The sequence below is a fragment of the Chelonia mydas genome, chromosome 4 (assembly GCF_015237465.2).
Source record: "Chelonia mydas isolate rCheMyd1 chromosome 4, rCheMyd1.pri.v2, whole genome shotgun sequence".
In the NCBI taxonomy this organism is placed as follows: domain Eukaryota; kingdom Metazoa; phylum Chordata; order Testudines; family Cheloniidae; genus Chelonia; species Chelonia mydas.
The window spans coordinates 18584371-18597027 of NC_057852.1; the positions used below are offsets into that span (position 1 = coordinate 18584371).

Genomic DNA, 12657 nt, shown 5'->3' on the forward strand with positions numbered 1-12657 from the left:
ATTAACTTCAATGTTTTTCCTTTTTTTCTGGGTTAGGAGATTTTTTATTTGCCTCTGGGCCCAGTCAAACTCTGTTTTCTTATAATTTCCATTATGGAAGAAGCATATGGCATTTCCCCACCCATCTTTTGGCTATTTCGATTATAAACTCTTTGGGCAGAGACTATCCACCTAGCACAATGGGGCCCTGATCTTTATTTTGGTCTCTAGATGATACTACCATACAAACAACAATAAAAGTAGGAATAAGGCGAGTGCTGAATAAAAATACATCCCTGCCCCTGCCAGTCCTGGAACCAAGAGACCAGCTTGCACACTTAACCATTAACATACTGCCTTAAATCACCACCGTACTCTTCCTTTCTCCCTGAGGGGTCAGGCTTAAAGTTAGGCACATAAGTACAGTTGTCAGTGTTTACAAAAATACTTACGTGCTCAGCGCCTAGCAGGATTGAGCCAAAAGCAGCTCAGGCTCTATGAGTTATAGAAGAGCCCTAGCTCATCATCTTTTCTTCCTTTTTATTTTTTTTTTAATTTAACAAATGTTTCATGTGTTTGTGACGAGAAAGCTGCTGCTGTGTACAATATATACGCTAATGGACCACAGCAGCAGATTTGTTTTCCAGGTGACAAGAAATATACAAAAAATTTTCATCTGAAATTCCTAATTTCAAAAAGTTAATTTAATTTACAAAAGCACAGTTGTACTCAATTGAAGTCACTTTTTAATAATTGTGTGCAGTGACTATTTCAGACTTACGAACCAGGAAAGGGCCCTTTCTTGTGTCAGGTTTCAGAGTAGCAGCCGTGTTAGTCTGTATTCGCAAAAAGAAAAGGAGTACTTGTGGCACCTTAGAGACTAACCAATTTATTTGAGCATAAGTTTTCGTGAGCTACAGCTCACTTCATCGGATGCAAAGCTCACGAAAGCTTATGCTCAAATAAATTGGTTAGTCTCTAAGGTGCCACAAGTACTCTTTTTCTTATGTCAGTTTGAGTCATTCACTCATTTGTCTCCTGATGCCATACACTTTGATCATCTTGTTATTATCCCCAGTATTTCTGAATCCATTTGTAATAAATACTGCATAGATTGGGTTGTTTTGTTTTACAACAAAAGAGAAAAGGCTGTAAGAATAATAATACAGCTGTGCTGCTCATCTTCTCGGAGGAAGCTGGGGAAAAGGCAATTATATACAATCCATACAAATTGGACCAGTGTTCAAAAGCAAAATCCACTTAAACCTTCAAAATTCAAAACTACCCTACTGTCACAATCTATGGCATTTCTGCTCTCTTAAACAGGAGGCACTTATTTCACAAAACAATTTCAAAAGTGTAAACTCAAACAAGCTTCCACACAGTTCCAGGTCCAGCACTGTCTGTGTTGTTTAGCAAGGACCTCACCATGCTGGGAATACATACGTGTATGGTGACTATATATGCCTATTTCAGTCTCTGAATAATTTTATGCAAACAAAAAGAAAACAGATTCCATCTGCACGAGATGTTTTGTATTATTAAGAATTTTAATTTTAATTTGCCCTTTTAACAGAGAATGTTAGATGTCAGTATATCATGCATTTCTTCTCACCTGGAGTAAACACACATGGCTGAGGTTTCCTGTCTATTTGTGTTTATATCATATCCAGCAGCAACCCCTGCAGTGTGGTTGCAAGGAAATGACCTGAAATATTGGTGAAATTGATTAACTGCAAAACATCTACAGTTCCAAACTGCAAAGGTTATGACACAACCTGAAAAAGATTGCAAAAGTATCTATTAACTCTTGTCACGGAGTCCCCGGGCGATGCTCTGGAACTGCTCCCTACGAAGCCAGTCAGGACTCTGGGGAAGTCTCCTTTCTGTGAGCAGACTGTCTTCAGGACACATAGCTCACACAACTTCCACCTTCCTGGGTCTGACCTCGGAGCATTCAGCATCCTCTGCCCCTCCATGCGCTTCCCACAACGAGTCCGCTCAGGCGGGGTCCTGGGGAAGCCAGAGGGTCCTGCACCCCAACTTCGCAGTCAGACGTGACTCTCAGCCAGCCAATAAAACAGAAGGTTTATTAGACGACAGGAACATGGTCTAAAACAGAGCTTGTAGGTACAGAGAACAGGACCCCTCAGCTGGGTCCATTTTGTGGGGGGCAGTGAGCCAGACAACCACGTCTGCACTTCACTCCATGTCCCCAGCCAGCCCCAAACTGAAACTCTCTCCAGCCTCTCCTCCTCTGGGCTTTGTCCCTTTCCCGGGCCAGGAGGTCACCGGATTCCTTTGTTCTCCATCCCTTTAGCTCTCACCTTGAAGGGGGGAAGGGGCAGGCCATCAGTTGCCAGGAAACAGGGTGTTGGCCATTCTCTGTGTCCAGACCCCTGCACACACCTGCCCTCTAGGGCTCTGCAATGATAATACACCCTTATCCCACCACCTAGATACTTAAGAACTGCATAGGGGAAACTGAGACACCCCCACACTATTCAGAGGAAACATTAAGAACAGTCCCGCTTTGTCACAACTCTATAATCACAGTGGGTGAAACTGTAACATCAAAAGTTGTGACACTACTCAGGACTCTGGGGCCGTAAGTCATCTTCTTGCCACCTGCCTCCAGTGCAAGATTGTCTTGCCTTTGCCAGGTGGGTGTTAACTCCCTAACGCAACCAGCCTGTCAGTCACTCAGGCTGTACCAGCCCAATCTTTGCCCTGCAGGTTGACAATAGTTGCATCCCGGTCCCTTCAGAGTGTCTCTTTGTGATGTCCAGTGTCTTTCCCCCACCTAGGACATACTGCATCCATTTTTTGTCTTTATTCACTGACATGCCACTCCCTCACTGTTGAATCATTCCTTTTCACATCCAAGTGGTTTTGATGTTTATAGCTTATCTTTAATGGCTTTCCATTGACTTTTTGGGTTGTTGGAATGGGGGACGATTGAGCAACACATTACATAATCGGCTAGCCAAGGAGGGTTAACAATTCCCTCCTGCTTGAATGGGCCATTACCAAGACATGATTCCCTAGTGACTCACTTTCTCTCCAAGGCCCTAAGGACATGACTGTCAATACTGTTACATTAGTCCTTAAATATTACACACATTTCACAAAGATTATGAGTATTGATGAGTCACAGGCCTTCAGAAGAAACCCAACATGCTACCCTTGATGGATAACTATCATGAAAGTGGTGTATTAGGTGGAGTGAGTTTGTCAAGTCTGAGATAGGAGCTGCTTGTTAAGAACTCTGAACCCTTTGCCAGTTGGCACTAATGGGCCTGAGTCATGAGAGGAAAATGCAATAAAAACTTAATTTGCCAAAATGTTTGCAGATTCTTGTGCTGATTTTCACCCAGGCAGCCCCACTGAAGTCAAAGGACCAAACAGACTTCAGTGGTATCACACCAACAATGGATTTAGCCCAATTTATTTGCCCATTGTGAGTCACGATCATACTGAATTTGGCCCTAAATTAGTTCCATTTTCCATGTTCCAAATCAACATAAGAGAAAGCAAGCAGAGTTTTTGGGAGGAGGGGGAAAGTTGGCGGGGAGAAGGGGATGTTGAACATTGGAGGATAAAATGTGGGGAGCGTTGAGGACTGGACTATGATATTGAGACAATGGCACCCTAGCTGGCTTTCAAACATCCTCTAATGGGGCCTAACACGAAGTCAACTGGAAAACTCCCCATAGACGGGCTTTGGATCAGGTCCGTGACAAGTAAAGCTCTCTCTGGGCAGCAACAGTCGATACTACCTCAATTGTCTTCTAGACTACAGGGCAATCCTGGGTGCATGCTTCTCCTCATCTAGCCTGTGCTCGCTCTGTATGATCCATTGAGGACCAACACTTGTTCAGTGGCCTCTTACCAAGGTTCGGTGGGCGCTGTTTGCAGCACTGGTTTGGACCTCTGAGATGGGGTGGCTGCTGCTGCGGTGGCTCAGGGCTCTTTGAAGGCCCTGATTCTGCAAGGTTCTTAAGCATGTGCCTATCTTTAAGGCATTAGCAGTTCTGTTGGCTTCAACACTTAAACTAGGGGTCACCCAATGAAATTAATAGGCAGCAGGTTTAAAACAATCAAGAGGAAGTATTTTTTCCACATAACACACAGTCAGCCTATGGAACTCCTTGCCAGAGGATGTTGTGAAGACCAAGACTATAACAGGGTTCAAAAAAGAACTAGATAAGTTCATGGAGGATAGGTCCATCAATGGCGTCCCTAGTCTCTGCTTGCCAGAAGCTGGGAATGGGCAACAGGGGATGGATCACTTGATGATTACCTTACCTGTTCTGTTCATTCCCTCTGGGGCACCTGGGCATTGGCCACTGTCAGAAGACAGGATACTGGGCTGGATGGACCTTTGGTCTGACCCAGTATGGCCGTTCTTTTGTTAAAATCAGACACATACTTAAGTATATTGCTGAATTCAGCCTGTCTTTTGATTCCTGAGAGTGGGATACAAACGTTAATTGAAACTCCTATCATCCTTCCCACACATCATTGTAATGAGAATAGCTGCAAAGTATCAGGTCAGGAAAGATGATGACGTGATGAAGAGTCCAGACTCTTTAATTCTCACTCTAGGTTCTTTGAAGCTGGCTCTCCAGCCTTGTTCTAATTTTTTGCACAAGGTTTTTTTAAATGAAAGGACTGGGATGCCTATCAAATTAGAAAAATTCATTCTGTTATTTATGACATATCAACTTGACAGCTTATTATCCAAAAAAAGGAGAGCCTGGCACAAGTGTCTCTAAAAGGTGGCCTTCGAAATTGCCCCAAAATGCAATTATGGGAACAAATGTGTGACGAACAGGACATACGGCATATCCAGTTTATACAATAAATAACAATATGTTGCACAGGATCCTGTGGCCCTTGTATCATTGTGAAAAAGATATTGGTTATGGGTGTTTGGTTCAGCCCTTTCTACAAGAGAGGCTAGTCATGACATTTGGATCTAGAGCCAAATTCTGAAATAAAAGCCGAGGCCCTCCACATTTCAAGAGCAGTGGACTTGGTGTTTATGTTTGGGCCCATCTCTAGCATGTCATTAATGGGGACAGAGGTATCGCTGAAAGCAGCAGCAGCTGGGACCTCCATCTAACGCAAGAAGGGTTCCAATGATTGCAGAGGATCAGATCATTTCTGTATCCAAGGGCAGCATCTTAATGGTGCTCAGTTGTACAAAAGTAGAATGAAAGATAACTGGGTTCAGAGGGAATAAGTTCATTACACTAATGGAGCATTGATTTTCCTTGTCAATTCACTATTTATTTCCCTTTCTCTGATGGGTACGGGGGGGGAGGGGAGGGAAGGGGGAGAGAGACTATACTGGGCCAGATTCTCAACTGGCATATATTGAAGTAGCTCCATTTAAATCAAACTGTTTGCACCAGCTGGAAATCTGGCCCTTAGACTTTATTTAACACAGAGGTAAACAGCAGCAGGGACCCTGAAGAATGTGTGTTATGCTGAAATGCCACCAAGGACAAGAATTTTAAAGCTGAAAGAATGAAAACATAGTGCTTGTTTGTTGTTTTAATGTGGGAAGTGCCATCAATGTTCTTGGGCACTGTCCATCCCTTTATACGGTGGCTTCCATTCGGATGGTCACCAAAACACTTTAAAAGCTATCAGCCTCGCTCCATTCCCAATTTACACCCAAGTAACTTCAGTAAGATCCAGTGGGTATAAATGAGAGAAGGATTTAGCCCTAACATTTTTCAGGAATTACTTTACCCACCACTGGAGTGCAATCACCTCTGGGGCAGAACGTGGTATCTCTGTAGCAGTGACTAGCAAGGCTGCCACAGCAGGGAAGGACAGGAAGTGGCCAATGTAGTATCCAACTGAAACTCTAAGGGTCATTTTTAGGTAGTTTCACAGGCAGGGATTTAGCCAGGACCCCAGGCTCTTTTAAGACGTGCCACGGGATCTTTAATGGCCACAGATGGTCAGGACTTCATTTTGACAACTCAGATGACAGACAGATTAAAGAAAAAAAGTGTGCATTAAGGGCATGATCCTGACAGGTGCTCGGAGACCATACCTCCCAGGGACATCTATGGTGGTTGAAGGCTGACAGCACCTCTCCAAGTTGCTCAGCACCTTCCAGGAACAGGCTGTGACAAAGTCCAGTCCTGAGCCAGCTGAACCAATTGGAGATTTCCTATGGGCTTGACTGGGACCGGGATTTATCCCTACAAAAAGTAGCCCATGGAAAAGCAGCCTTTCTTTCTCCCTTTTCAAGCTCCACAAGGAGCTCTCCAGTGCGTAACCCCCAACCTCCCATCCACAGCGATTAGAACAGCTGACGAGAACTGAAGGGCAAGACCAAGGAACTATCTGTACTGGGTATACAGGTAGCGATATAGGTGTAGTAGATATGATGGAGCAAATCCAGTCTTACACCTATACAGCGCATCTACTCTGTGGGATTTACAGTGGGCAGCTACACCAGCATAAATATTCCATACATAACCCTGAGAGCTGAAATAGCCCAGCAAAAAGTCCCCAACAGCTCCAGGACCAGAGCAAAAGCAAATCTTTTCAATCAGATGTATTTCATGGTGAGATTAGACGTGACCCTTGTGGGAAATCAGGTCCTTGCAAATGTTACTTCACCACAGCCATCTCCTGATTTATAAGTAGCTAATAAGTCATCGCAGATCTACAGTGAGAAGACTCTAATCCCCACCTTTCCTCCGCAGAATAAAATACCAACTCAATTTCAATTAGTTCACCAACTATTTGATTTTAAATGAACTACCTAAAATAATCAGAGTTGCCATAGTAATTACATGAGGAGATAGTAGCCATTTATATTCCTGGCTCGTTTTCAGAGCGAGACTGTCCTGACATATAAAAGGACTAAATTTAGAGCAAACCTCTCCTATTAGCAATTCCCCTATATTCCAGAAGCTCCTTTCTGGATTTGTAATTGACAAGATCACATAAGTAGTAGCCAACGGTAAGGTCATATGCTTGAGTAAGGAAAAGAGCTGGCCACTCCCAAAAACGCCTGGAATCAAAAGATCACCAAAACATTAATGCTGTAATCATTTTATTTTAATGGATCTGTTAGTGCCTGGCACATGGTTTAGCTCAGAATGCTGGCCAATGATCATAGTTGCAAGGTGGCCTTTCGTGTTTATTTTACTGAGCTAACTTCCGAAATGTCTTGTGCTGATTTACAAAGCAAAGCAAAATATTATATATATTTTGTAATATGTAAAAAATATATATATCCCACAAGAATGTGCAAAGTACAGAGAGTGAGCTAGCACAGCTAGATTTGCTGATACTAGGTTAAACTGGCATTCCCTCTTTGCTCCTCCACACCTCTGCAGCTCGAGCCATCAGGCCAGAAAGGACCAGCGGGATGGAGTCTGACCTCCTGCCTAGCACAGCTCGAGAAGCCTCCCCACGTGATCCCGCCCTGACCTCCTGGCGGAGCCAGCACAGAGCTCGGAGAAAGACTGGCCACGTGCTGGAGAATCCCCCACATCCCAGGCCAGTAGGCCCCTCACTCTTAAACTGGCATTTTGAGTTTAGCCTAGTCTGAGAAAATCCAGTGGTGCGCTCTCTCTCTGCTTCATACATTATCCCAGGTCATCCCCAGTATTGGAGATTCTGGAATCAGAGCACGGGCGACAATTTTATAGATGGTGCGTAAAACACACGAGAGCACAGCTGGATCTCCCACAGCTGGACTGCACTACAGTGCTCGGAGCAGTAAAACACTGTAGGGGATCGGTGCAGGCTGCCCCCGCCACCACAAAGGAAGATGTGGCACAGGCAGTCGTAAGCGGTCATAAACAGGCCTTGGGCCATCCTCTCTCCTGCCTGTGGAAATAAACCCACGTACAGAAGGGAGGATTTATTTTAAAAAGATGCACAACTCCCAGGCAAAGCACAGAGTGCTAACTGGGAGGGAGGGCCAGGAGTGGCACTGAACAAGCTGGGAGCATCGCCCGTGAAACAAGCGGAGGCTGATGATCCCTGAGGTTTGTGGAGGACAAGCCAATGAATCTTGGGCCACCAGTACTCCAGCCCTGCTGCCAAGGCCAGTCTGCTGCTAGGTAGCCTCCCTACTGACCACGCATGTGTAACACCGACAGACCCTGGTCATCGGCGGGATCAAACCTGGGACCTACAGAGCTTAATGCATGAGCCTCTACTGCACGAGCTAAAAGCCAGCTGGCTGTTAGCTAAGGCTATAGAGCAGATTCATAATCTCTCTCTCTCTCTCTCTCTCTCTGCCACTAGGTGGGACAGAACACCACACCCAGGAGATGTGTGGGTAACACATGCACATCCCTCTCATGGTAAATGCGGAGAAAGCTGGGCTGGGGGAGTGGAGTGACATCCCTGTGGCTCAGATCAGCAGTCACTGATGATGCGTCTTGCGCTGTAAATTATCCTGCCATATGAGAGGAACATATGCACTAGGAGCTAGATTCTTCCACACAGCTCAGCATCCCCAATCAGGGCCAGAGGTTCGAAAAGCACTCTGCTACCATTTAGACACCTAGATAAGTGGCTTGGCACGTTGTGTGCTGAGCACTTGAAAATCCAGGCCCGTGTGGCTCTTCCATCATTCTTCATCCTGTCTGGCAAAGAGATGGCAGGGACAGAGGTGGCTATGTAGAGGATGAGGAGGAGCTGGGGCTGTGAAGCTGCCTTTCACCTCCAAAGGACCCCACCACCAACCCCATTTGTGTGGCACTACTGTGCTTCCTTTCCACGCTGAACCTATGGCCCTTCACCCCAAACCACTTCATTCATCTACCTCCAACAAGACATTCCCTATATCTAGCAGCCTTCCCAGACCCCTCTCCTTCTCTCATGTGCACTCTGCAGCACATAGCCCTTCTCGCCAGCTGGAGAAGGAAAGAAAGCAACGAATATAAAGCCCTTCCCAAGATGAAGATATGGTCAACGTGAGTTCGTGAAGCACTCCAAGGCATCAACGATACCACTTACTCCATGTGTGTGGGTGGTGATGAAACTTTCCCTTTCTGCAAATCAACAGAAGCTGCCCTCTCGATGCTTCATATTAAAATCAGTGTTTTAAATCTGCCTTACATCCAGCCTGCTTTCTGTTAGAGAACGAGCAGGAGGACCCAGAGGCAGATTGAGTAAACGGGCTTCTTTATTGTGGTACTTGTTCCCCTAGACACAATTGTTGAGTAAGCACAGAATTAGTTACAGCACACCCTTTTTTATTTAAGTTAGTATGTAAATACCTACATTTACTACAACACCCGTAAACTCCTTATTTAGTAATATCAACATCCATACAATGAATATTAATAGCTATATGCTGAATATAATTATTCCCGCCCCTGTTTACAGCATTCAGCATATTTTACAGACATTTTTACCTTGAAGATACATTTCTTTGCAGTAATTGTAGCCACAAGTTCCCTTAATTAGCAGTTCACGGGGGGGGGGAAAAAGGAGGCCATGACCCCAAACTCGTTTATGTATCTGGGAAAAAAAGGAAGGGTAAAAAACAACACTTTTTTACACAAAGGGTATTCTTTTTAGACAACCACATTCCTTATGCAGCTGCAACACTTATCAATCCTTAACAAACAAAAAACAGGGGGGGAAATGGCACTTTACTATCAAGACAAAAAATAGTACTTGTCTGTGCCTCACTCCCTATTGCCATGATAGCACACCAGCAGTTTCCCAGGTCTTTCCTTAACCCTTACATATCCCAACCCTTTCTACTAGTGCTATGCAGATGGCATCCTCATCCTGATCAACGAAAATGACGACTGCGGAATTAACATACAGATTTGCAGAGATCACCGTTACTGCAGAGAATGGGGCTGGGGAATAAAGAAACAAAGATCCAAGACTCCCCTTCTGGAAAACCTGCGTTTCTCTGCAACTACTTGAGACGGGCAGTGCTTCAGATGAATGAACATCAGTGAGCGCTACATATCCCACTGTGTCCTCCTGGCTCTCCTCTCATGCACAGTCCATGTAGAATATCTGCTGTGGTAAGAGTTTGTTTTAAAGAGGTGACAGGCAAATTTGTTACAATTACCACTATCCGAGGACAACATCCAAGTCATGGCACCAAACAGCAAAGGGATCCAGCCCTGGGGGATGAACCTGCCTCGGCATTTTGTTCCCTGTGTTTCACTGAGCTTCGGTTGGGCTTCACTTCTGTGTTCGAGCTCACTTTGGTATTGCCAGGGTCATTTCTCACTTCAGAAGTGTTGGGCTGATGTACAAGGGAGAGTTTACGCTACTTGGCTCAGGGTAACTACTGCTCTGCCGGAGACTTCATCCCACCCATGATTTCATCCCTCTTGGGGGGGGGAGGGGGTGCAGAGTTACAACAGGCCTGAATTATACCATTACCAGGGGGACATTTTTAACTAATAAACAGCCACTGGTTTTCCATGCCCAGTGCAAAAACAACTGGTGTTAAGTTTTCAGAAGAATTGAAGACATGCCACTTCCACCAACTTCCTCAGCACCTCTGATTATTGGGTAAGGTGTTTGAATATGAATATATAGTACTCCAGTTAAACAAACAATGAATTCACACTGCTGTGGCTATTTTGGGTAATGTTGATTGCTAATTTGGCTCCTGAAATTAGATCAGAGTGTCACTGATCTAAAGCAAGCTTAGGTGCTTATCTCCTAATGAAAGTCAATGGGAGTGAGGCACCTAGGTACTTTTGAAAAATCCCACTAGGGGCCCACCTGCATCTTTAGGCACCTAAATACCTTTGTGAATCTGGCCTCTAGTCTCTCTGTGCCTCAGTGCCCTATTTGTAAATGGGGATAACAGCACTGCCCTGCCTCTCAGGGGTGTTGTGAGGTTAACACATTAAAGATAGTGAGGTCCTCAGATATGATAGTGGTGGGTCTATGTATATAGGCCAAACCCTGCTGGCTTACTCAAGGAGTTGGAGTTTGCCTGAAAAAGTAAATTAAATAAGGGCCTTTAGATTTGAGCCACACTCGGGAGAACTAATGGAGAAGGTTTTTCAAGGCAGGAGGAACAAGCAATGCCCCATGTTGTATGAAGGTGGACAAGGAGTCTAAAAGGGCTCTCAGGATCTTCTCACTAGTCACAGGACTGATGCTGAGGGCAAGCTAACAACGGAGCAGGATGAAGAGCAAAAGTCAAGGTGTGAGAGTGCCGGGAAGCCAAGGCCTTGATGTTTCAGACCTGGCCTAATCAGTAGCACAGCAGCGAAAGCAGGAGCTTTGAAGCCATCTGATAATAGGTTGTCTCGTGCCAAGATTCAAATCTACATACAGAGGATTTAAAAGGATGCGGGTGGAGGGGAGAAGAGACGCAGGGAAAAAGATGTCTGAAAAGAAATCAGAGGAGAGAGTAGGAAACATTCATATGCCTTAATCAGTGAGCAAAGGGCCTTGTTTTGTTCTGTGCAGGAGGCAATGGCCCACGTAGGAGGCTGAAGAACAGGGGAAGGAAGGGGGATACCCGTGTGGGGGGATGAGGGGGATGAGACAGTTTCCCTTTAGTGCAGTGAAATGAAATGCAGAGCCAGGCAGCTACCAGTGTAATGTTATTAAGGCCAGGGGAAGAGGATAAAGATTTCCCAAGCCATTTCCCGAGAGCTGGCGTTAGCTCAGAGGAGCACTCGCTTTGATCATGAATTCAAAGCTGCAGGCTGCATCTGGTTCACTCAGTCTTTGGCATGGTGCCATGCCTCAGGCTCTGGCATGGAGGGAAAGTGTGTTACTGTGGCTGTGAACGCAGCCTAACATTCACCCCAGCCTGAAAATTGTGCCCTGTGTCCAACTGCAGCAGATTGCTCTTCTTCCTCCATATGTGTGCCCAGCAAGCCATCCGAAGGGAAGCCTCTTCCTAACCCCAGGCTCAGTTAGTAGTGGGCTTGTGCACTGAAGCATAAGAGTTTATATCTGTTCCATGGAACTATAAATGTTCTCATTATTAGTCATATACACATCCAAGCCTAAAAAAAAAACTGCTGAGCTCTTCGGATCCAATGACATCTTGTGGAAGTGAGTTCCACAGGTTTATAATGCACGTTGGGTGGGGAGAGGGATTGTTTTATTCTGTGTCACAGGATAGCTATTTTTGATAGAATGCCTTCACAAAAGATTAATTAACTTCCTGGGTGGAAGGGTTTAAAAGTTACTTGCAGTAGGGGCTCAGTTTCCCATTCTCACTGCATATGGGGGGGAACAGCCCTTGCTTAGGGGCTGTTTCTGTGTGAACACCTGAGTGCTTTTTGCCATGTTGGGTGGTTCTCCAGAGCAGCAGGTTGCTTGGGTCTGTGTAACACTGATAGACACCAGTTGTTGGAGTGCGGGATCGAACCTAGAGCCTCCGGAGCTTAGTGCATGAGCCTGTACTGCATGAGCTAAAAGCCAACTGGCTGTTTAATAAATTTGCTCTACAGCCGTATCTCTCTCTCTCTCGCTCTCTCAGTGGTCTTGGTGCCACTAGATGGGACAGTCTCCAGCAGGTATTTGGGTTACATCTGCAGGCCTGTGCAAACTCTGGGATTATACATGCCTGATCTAGGCTAACGGGATTAAGATGGCTCATTTGACCTTGGATATTCGTACTGTTGTGTGTTGGATTAAACCCCATTGGCGGTGTAACCATCACCCTTCATTTAAGAT

General features: G+C 45.2%; 1 protein-coding gene across 1 annotated transcript in view; it reads right to left on the minus strand.

Annotated features, from left to right (window-relative positions):
- Positions 1–12657, minus strand: part of SCD5 (stearoyl-CoA desaturase 5) — an 81339-nt gene that overhangs the window by 32562 nt on the left and 36120 nt on the right. The gene's annotated exons all lie outside the window — the stretch shown is intronic.